The sequence below is a fragment of the Convolutriloba macropyga genome, chromosome 5 (genome assembly GCF_964194025.1).
Source record: "Convolutriloba macropyga chromosome 5, txConMacr16.3, whole genome shotgun sequence".
Classification (NCBI taxonomy): domain Eukaryota; kingdom Metazoa; phylum Xenacoelomorpha; order Acoela; family Convolutidae; genus Convolutriloba; species Convolutriloba macropyga.
This window is the reverse complement of record NC_134472.1, coordinates 72,692,987-72,701,543: the sequence shown is the minus strand read 5'-3', so window position 1 is coordinate 72,701,543 and position 8,557 is coordinate 72,692,987.

Below are 8,557 nucleotides of genomic sequence, written 5' to 3'. Positions count from 1 at the left end.
TGCAATTGCTCTGAAAAATTCAGATGAACTGTTAAGTTATAATTGAAGTTAAACAACAATAACGAAAATTTTGAAAGATAATGTTTCCTTGAAGCAAATACTAGTAATGTTGAAACGAAAAATTGAATCAAAAATGAATTGAGGTACACTTATTTTAAAAAGACACTTACATTACAAGCATGAACTTGAATATAGAATTGAATGAAAATTTCAACAAGTATGTAGGTTGTTCAATGTCGTTAAAGCGTCAAGTTTTGGCACACGTGTTGTGTTCACTTTATTGATCAAGTTAGTCTCTTGGCACACCTAAGGTCATACATGTACTCTTCAGTTTTGGTTTTATCTGTTAAACCAAACAACAAAGTTGTATTGTTTCCAGACAAGACCACCCCCGAAGTTAAGGCAGGCTCTAGTACCATGGGAATTTGTATGCATACATAAGATAAAGACATTTATGTGTTTGCCTACAGGGCTAACGTAAAAATACTGTTAACTCAATAGATCATATTTCTTATCAGTTAACCAATTCTATTTTTAGCGTCTGCGTGTAATTTCTAAAATTTTAGTGCACGAAATCATTGACACGATTTTTCTTGAAGCAAAACAGTTAGTTGAATATATTGAATAAGAAACACAAAAATGCCTTTTACAGCGGAGAGAGACGCTGAGTTTGGAGACGCTCATTTTGACGTTTCCAAAAGTGAAAAACGTTTGATCCGAGCAACAGTGAAAACTTGTGACAAACAGGAACTTATATCTTCCTAAAGCTGTTCAAAAAAGTTGGTCAAGAGTTTGAACTTCAAAAGAGAATAACACTGACTTTAGAAGAGTTTGAAAAGTTATCGAAAAAGAACCGAAAAATTCGTTCTGCTGCTAACGACAACACTGAAAACGATTCTACTCTGAAAGCTCCCTCTGCAAAGAAACCTAAATTAAAACAAAAAGACGACAAACACGAATTCTCTGAATAATTTAAAGAGCTCGATTGAAAATGGTAGAAGCTATGTATGAACGTTCACCTGGTTACTTCAAGCAATTTCAAAAAAATTTCAGGTTTCTTATCACTGAAGAGAAACCAAAATCAACGTTTGCTAAAGTTTCAGCCATATGCATGCACACTGATAGCCTTTTTTGTGGAGTTTTACCTGCTAATCATGATCATGTTTTGTTTGATGTGTCAGATGTTAGTACAGATTTCTTAAAAAAACTAAACTTTATTCTGTTCCATGCTTATATACAACTTTCAATTGTTTATTCTCGAATGGCAAGGACTTGGAGACAATCGGTACGGTTTTCGAAAAATTGAAGCTAGCTGTGGAATACAATGGTCTACCGTTACAGACGAAGGGAGACACTACAAACATTCAAAAACGTTTACCCAATTTGGTCAATGGCGTTGGCTGCAAAACTCATCGGACAGTTGGAAGTACTGCTTTCAAAACTCTAGAAAATAGTATTGAGAAAAAATCAAACCAACAATTGCAAACTGACCGATTGTCTACTGAAACTCTTAAGAGATTTGAGAAAATTTTGGATGGTCCTCATTCTGGTGCTTTCTGTCAAATAATGGATATCTTTGTGAGTGGTTATGGAAAATTGGATATTGACAATGATGTTTTGTGTGTTCGCTTAGTTTATGAAGAAAAAATAAAGTTCTGAAAAAAAATTATTTCAATACAAATGTTAGTAATGTTAGAGCATCATATGAAGCGCAAATCGTATCAAATCAACATCGCTCATCTTTACAAATTCTTTTTCATCAAAAAGGTAATGAGCAATATAAATGCAAAATAAGCCACACAATATTGAGTTTGGTTTTTGAATTGGTTGGTTTCTAAGCAATTCATATACAGTTTGTATATTACCAGCCGAGGAAACAAGTCTATTGTGCAAATGTTTATATGAAGTTAGATTTTGTCCCAAAGGATCCGCAAAAATATAATCTGCATTCTTTAGACAAATAAGTATCCAATGTGTTCCAATTGATTGAGAAGTTGATACATTCACAATAATGAAACTGTTCTGAGATAATTGCAGCGAAAAATTGTCAGCTGCAAACACACCATGAAATTTGTACTTCAAACGTTTACATCCTTGAACGAGGTTGTTAATTTCATCTTCATCCATCAATTTGTAAGAATATGATTTTTCGAAACTCTCCGTGCAGAATCTATAAAAATTGTGCTCGCTTTTTCACCAATTATGAAAATTTCAATATTACTGGGCAATGCGGCTGAAAACTTAAGTTCAATTGAAATTGAACAATTGGTAAGTTCAGGGTGAATAAAATCATGTGACGCCTGCTGAGTGCTGGTGAGATCAAACACCATAATAAAATGGTTAGGGTATTCAGACAAACTTATTCCATGTCCATTGTCAATATAGGCTAAATCTTACATTGTGTTGAAGTACAAGCGTTTTACGTCAGCTGTATTTATGGGGCGGTCTGCAACAGGGAGTCCATTTCGATAAATACATATCTGCTCCAGATTAAATTTACGAAAGTGAAAAGGATTGAGTTGTTTGCTTCCTAAGGAAGCTTCATTTGTGTTAAGACAAATGGCAAGACGTCGAAGAGGCTCCCTGCTAAAAACATCTTCTTGTTTCCAAATTTGCAAACCAGTAGAAGCCAGAAATGTTCTTGTTATAGTTTCCAAGTAAGGGTAGGACGCTGGGCTTGATAGTAAAGTTTTTTCAATGGCGGAAACGACATCGTCGTTCAATGTCATTTTTCTCACATACAAATTAGCTTCTATAATTTTCACTTTGTTTGATTTTCCAGCATCGTCAGATATTACAACAAAATCGTCTTTTGATCTTCGAAAGGAAATTCGCAAGGTGACTCCACTCAAAAGATGTCGATCACATGTAAAAAAATCTACTGCCACTTTTCCATAAAAAGTACATTCAGCAGATTGTCTAACTAAAGCTTGTCGTCTGTTAACTTCAGCTGTTGCTTATGCTCCAGGATTATCCTCGTACGAATAACCTTGGCAAGCCAACCATGTAGCCTTTGCGTCTTTGTTGTGAGAAAATTCGGTTTCAATGAAACTTTTGTGAGCATAATTTCCATTTGCATTTGAAATTTTCAGTCCGTTAGCAGATACTGTACAGTCAGAAAAGAGTGAGTGTAAAACGTTATTACTAAAGTAAGGAGCGTCTGTTTTGGTTGCATCTGCTGCAGCTCCAGCATCATATTTTAAATCAGCTTCAGAAGCCTGAACTATCTTGCATTTGATTTCCAGGAAAATTTTTTGTAGATCAATAAAATTATTTCTGTCTCCAGCAACCTCAAACTCAAGCATGGGTCCGTTAGGACTGTAAACTGGCCCTACTTTTTGACAAAAGCTCCCATCAAAAGTTACAAGAAGCGCTGGTTTTTCGAATAAATCCAAGGAACTATGTGTTGCCTCTGTTGGTAACATATTACCGATCATCTTTAACTTTGGCAAAGAAATCCGACCGACTTCTCTTTGGCTGTTTGTATTTTGAAATGACTACCTTTCTTTTTTGCTACCTTTTCTCGCTTTTGAACCTGAACGTTTAGATTGTCTACGATTCATTCGTCTTTGTCTCATTCGCAGTGCCAACGAGCCTCCTGTTTGCTTTTTGACTGTATTTGATATCGTGTTTTTCAGCGCTTGCTTTGGAGATTTTTTTTTACTGACAACGTCCATTAACACTGGTACGCTCTGTAACAGAAGTTCTTTTCCAACTCTTTTTGCTGCTGGTAAAATAAAATTTCTTGCAATAGGTAGAGCAATTCTTCCGATACCACTTGCTAAAGCTCCAAAGCCGCTACCTCTTTGCCTATAGTGCCCAGAAAAATAAGGCAATGCAGATGCTTGATTGGTGTAGTATGAATCCATTGCTTTTACTCACCAAATTTTTTAAACTGTAACGTCAAAATGACTTTTCCGGTCCCTGAAAAAGGGACTAATTGACCTGTTTCGGTGCGTAGTTCTATAGAAATTGACTGAATCGTATTTGAAAGAAGTTTTTTGTAGTCCAAATTTGAAAAAACTATTGTGTGTTGGTTCAAGCTCGCAGACGCTACCGTTTTTCAATCGTTGTTTCGAATCAATGACTCGTAATAAAGGTGTTTTCGCATCGCCCACGTATTGATACTCAATAATGTTTGTATAAATGAATAACAAATGTTTCCCGGCGCACAGATCAGCTCGAAAGTCGCCCATAAAAGCCTTGGTATCATCTTTTTTCATCAGTTTATTTGCAGTTGTGTCCATTTTGTAGCCAATGTGTGTTCCTCTTTCATCAGGGACACCCTTGAAACCAATAATGCTAGGAATTTCATCGCTTGGAAACGTAATTCCCTCGTATTTTCCAAAGACAAATTCAAATTTACCGGAACTTTTAATTTCTCTGAAAGAAAAATTTGGTAAACCAACAGTTCTTTTAATGGTAGCTAACAACTGTGGCACAGTATCAAAAGTTCCTGGCATGAAAGTTAATCGCTCACCGTTGTATGGACGTGATATGACATTGGCTCCAGAGCTATTCCGTTGGTGATCTTCTAAACCACTTAAACTATAAGAAATTAGGACTCCGTTTGTGATGTGTTCTATTTTTGTTGGAAAAATAATTTCACTCAAAGCTACTCTCCAGTCCCCCGACAGTTGTATTTCATCATTGAAAAAATTCCTGAATGAAGCCAATGTGTTTTGATCGAAGATCTCCATCGAAGCGGAGGAGATTACATGTACCGTAAATTCATCTTCAAAACGTTTACTTGCCATTTTGCACAGGCGACTCTCGAACTAATTGGAGTTCGGGTTGATAGAATTTGCCCTGAATAAATTCCTTATCGGTATCGATAAGAGAATACGTTGGAGGGTTCAATGTTGGGATGGACGAAATTTCAAAAATCTCGTCTGTAAAAGACTGTTTGTAACCCTTTCCAAACGTCTACTCTTTTTTCAGTATTCGTACAAGATCACCGACAAAAAATTTTGGTTTTTGAGAATATGTTGTATTCACAATCAACGATACCAGTCGCGGAACGTCTTTTTTCGTGACTTTGTTTGGAGCAAGATTGATTGTTCGATTAACTCTAGAGTTGATAGTTTTAACAAATGAATCCAGTTTATCTAGATATGAATAGGTCCACTTTTCGTCTAAGTATCTGTATATTATATTTTTGAGGGAGCGTATATTTCTTTCAGCAAAAGCAGACTTTTTCTCACTGAACGTACTGTATAAATGAGTTCCGCGTTTTTTGCAGAGGGCTTTGAAAGCACCGAGGAACTCTGTGCCATCATCGACCCAAACTTTTTTGGGTTGCTTATGTTTGATCATCTTTTTGAAAGCCTCTGCAGTTTCTGTAGCATATTTTGTTTTTAGTGGTTCAACTGAGATATCTTGACAGACAGTCAACTGCAACAAGAAGGTATTTTAGACCACTGTTTTACTTTGCAAGTTTATCAACAAATGCTAGATCTACGGACCAGATCTCATTTAGGTCGTCAACAATTACTTTAAGCCTTGGAAATCTGAGGCGACGTGAACGATATTTGGTGAAGGATGGTTTCGTTTCCAGATACATTTTTACTTTTTTCATTGATAATTTACTCAAATTTTGAAGTCTTTTTGCGTTTCCAAATGACGCAGGTCCTTTTAAATAGAGGTTATCAAGTTTCTTCACATCATCTATAGAAAGCCCTGTCTTTTCTACTCGTGTCTTCGACTGTCTTCTTTTTGCTCTCATCGACTTTTGGCTTTGCACTTTTTTCTTTTGTCTCAGATCTTCCTCTTGGTTTTTGTTGCTGTTTCTTTTGTTTTCGAGTCGGTTGCTCTTCCTCTTCTTCGCTGTAAAACTCATCGAGAACTTTTTTTGCATGAGTATTGTAAACCAAGTGAGCTGCTATATCAAGTTCACTCAATATTTTGGAATACTTTTGCACGTCAATTTTTTTGGTAGGTTGTTGTAAATTGTACAAGAAATTTGTCACCTTCACTCCTTGAGGTTCATCTTCAATATGGAGAACATTATTCTCTTCACTAATAGAAACAGTATCGGAATCACAAAATTTTTCAGGATTATTGCAGCTCTTTTTGTTTTATTTTCATCCATTAGTTTTAGTTCCAGCATTATTGAGTCAAAGGCTGAATCTTTCCGTTTTTTCACTACAGGCTCGATTTCACTGTCATCACTCACAAATGATTCTGATTTTACATCATCTGGATCACTTGTTCCATCACCGATACTCCTTTTTCTCGTGATCAGTCTATCAGTGCTTGTGTCAGCATCTTTTTTCCACTGCTCTGCTCAAAGTTTGGATTAGATCTTTGTAGGAGCGATAACTGAGTGGCTTTTTGTTGATATATTGGATTATCAAAAATTTCTTCCTTGGTCGGATTTTTTGATATGAACATCCTCTTGGGGATCAAAACAAATTCTTCTGCATGCATTATTTGACTTTTAAGTAAAGGTAGCATGAGAATGCTATTGCCTTGATAAGTTCTGATTTTCTCACCAAAATAAATCGCTTTTTCTTCAGACTTGTTTCCTTTAATAATAACTGCTGAAATGAGTCCTCTTGATTTTTTTAGTAGCTGTTTGTTGACTGGAACATTGCCATTGATTACATTGAGCAAACACTCGCACATAATATTTATAAAAGTCTTTGGTGCTTTTTTGAGGAACTTTCTGAAATTACTATCAGACAGCTCGAGCATTTGCTTTAGCATACATAACTCTTTCTCTCTCATCTGTCAAATTAGTTATAACCGCTTTGGAGGAAGGTAGATCAAAAATTGTAGGACCTGGTTGTACAATATTTGAACAATAACGCAAGGAGTCTGAAGTTTTTGGATCCAAGTCGATGAGTAAGTGTCCAAAGGGTAATTTTGTTGCTAACTCGTAGCTTTCTTTTAAAAAACTTGTGTTGTTTAACTGTTTGCCAATATAGGTGATCTGCTGTATATCTCTAGGTGATTTGAACAAAATGATGTGGGTTGTGTTGAGATCAATTGTTCTTGACCATTTACTCTGTTGGAATAAGTTATGTTTAACGTAAATGACGCTAATATTTCTATGACGTCCAGCAGTTGAGAGTTTAGAAATTTCTTTGTCATTGAAAATTTCCTCGCAAGAATCGTCAAAAACAAGCAGACAGTTTTCCAGTTGTGAAATGAAATCAAATCCAGAAAATTTTGTGAAAAAAATGTTCAAGTTACGCTCTATAGAGCTGAACTTTGGTTGCTCATGTTGATAGAAGTAGTAAATAGATTTAAATTTTGGGTAAAAGGTGTTTCTCAGTAGCATTTGGAATATGAGCTCAGTTTTACCACAGCATGATGGCCCACAAACAGCCATGAATAGTCTATCGCTTGTTGAAATTATCTTGTTCATAGCTTCGGATTAGGAAGCGCGTAGCCAACTGTGCATGAAAGCAATGAAAACCAAAATGTTGACTCTTCACAATCAAGATGGAAAAACAAAAGTTTGATCAAGGACACACCAATAAGAAACAGTATTATTACGATTTGAGTAAAATACACTACTTCTGATCGTGGTAGTCTAGAGTTACAAAATTTCCATGAGCGTCTCTCTTGATTTTCTTCATTGAAAACTAAATCATTCAAACCTATTCCAGCAGGAGAATCTATCTGGTCCTCTTTATCACTCATTTGAAAAGACGTTTTGATCAAAAATGAATTAAAACATCCTTTTTTTGTGTTAGCTCATTATTTTGTTAGTAACTCTCTCAACCATAAAAAATTCATATGTAGTATATCTAGAGTCTTTGTCTTCTTTCTTGAAAGTCACTTTGTAGTTCGATTGCATGCCACAATCCTTTGCGTAGTAGACAATTGACTCTACGTTTCCTTTGCTGACTACCTGCTTGATTTCATCAGGGGGACTTTCGTCGTCCAGGCTCACTTGAACTGGGGTTGGCGACTTGTGCATAGGTAAAGGGGTTAGTTTCAGTCTTCTCATTTTCTCTTTGTAAAGACATGGTACATTTGAAAATATTCGAGCAGTGAAAGATATTTCTTCAGCGTCTCAACCTCCGATAAGTTGCAAATAATTTGTTGTTTCCTCAGAATGGATTGCCCACGTGATTCTATTTTTTCCTCTCTGACCAAAGATAGATTTATTTGATTATCATTCGTTATGCAACTGCATACTGTCAAACTTGGAGATAAATTCTTTTGAAGAACTGAAGGAGCTACCTTCTCCACTCGACGGCTCATTGGCGGGCAATGTTAGCCAATAGAAATACAACTGTGCTTTTCTTTTAGCGCAAAGTCTTTTCTTTTGTTTCTCAGGCAAGTAAAGAGAGTGTAGAGCACAAGTAAAATGTTTAATTGGTGAAACAATTTCCTCAACTTTAGGGCATGAAAGGGTATCCAAATCTATCACTTCTTTCTGTAAAAGTGTTTGCAGTGATTCAGTTTTCTCTTTCCCTTTAGCATAAAACTTTCCTGAAGGAAATCGAAGTTTAATTGCAATAAAAATTTGAGATATAAACCAGTAAGGATAATTGCCACTATTCCACGACAAACCGTGTGAGAACCTACTAACCCACTGATG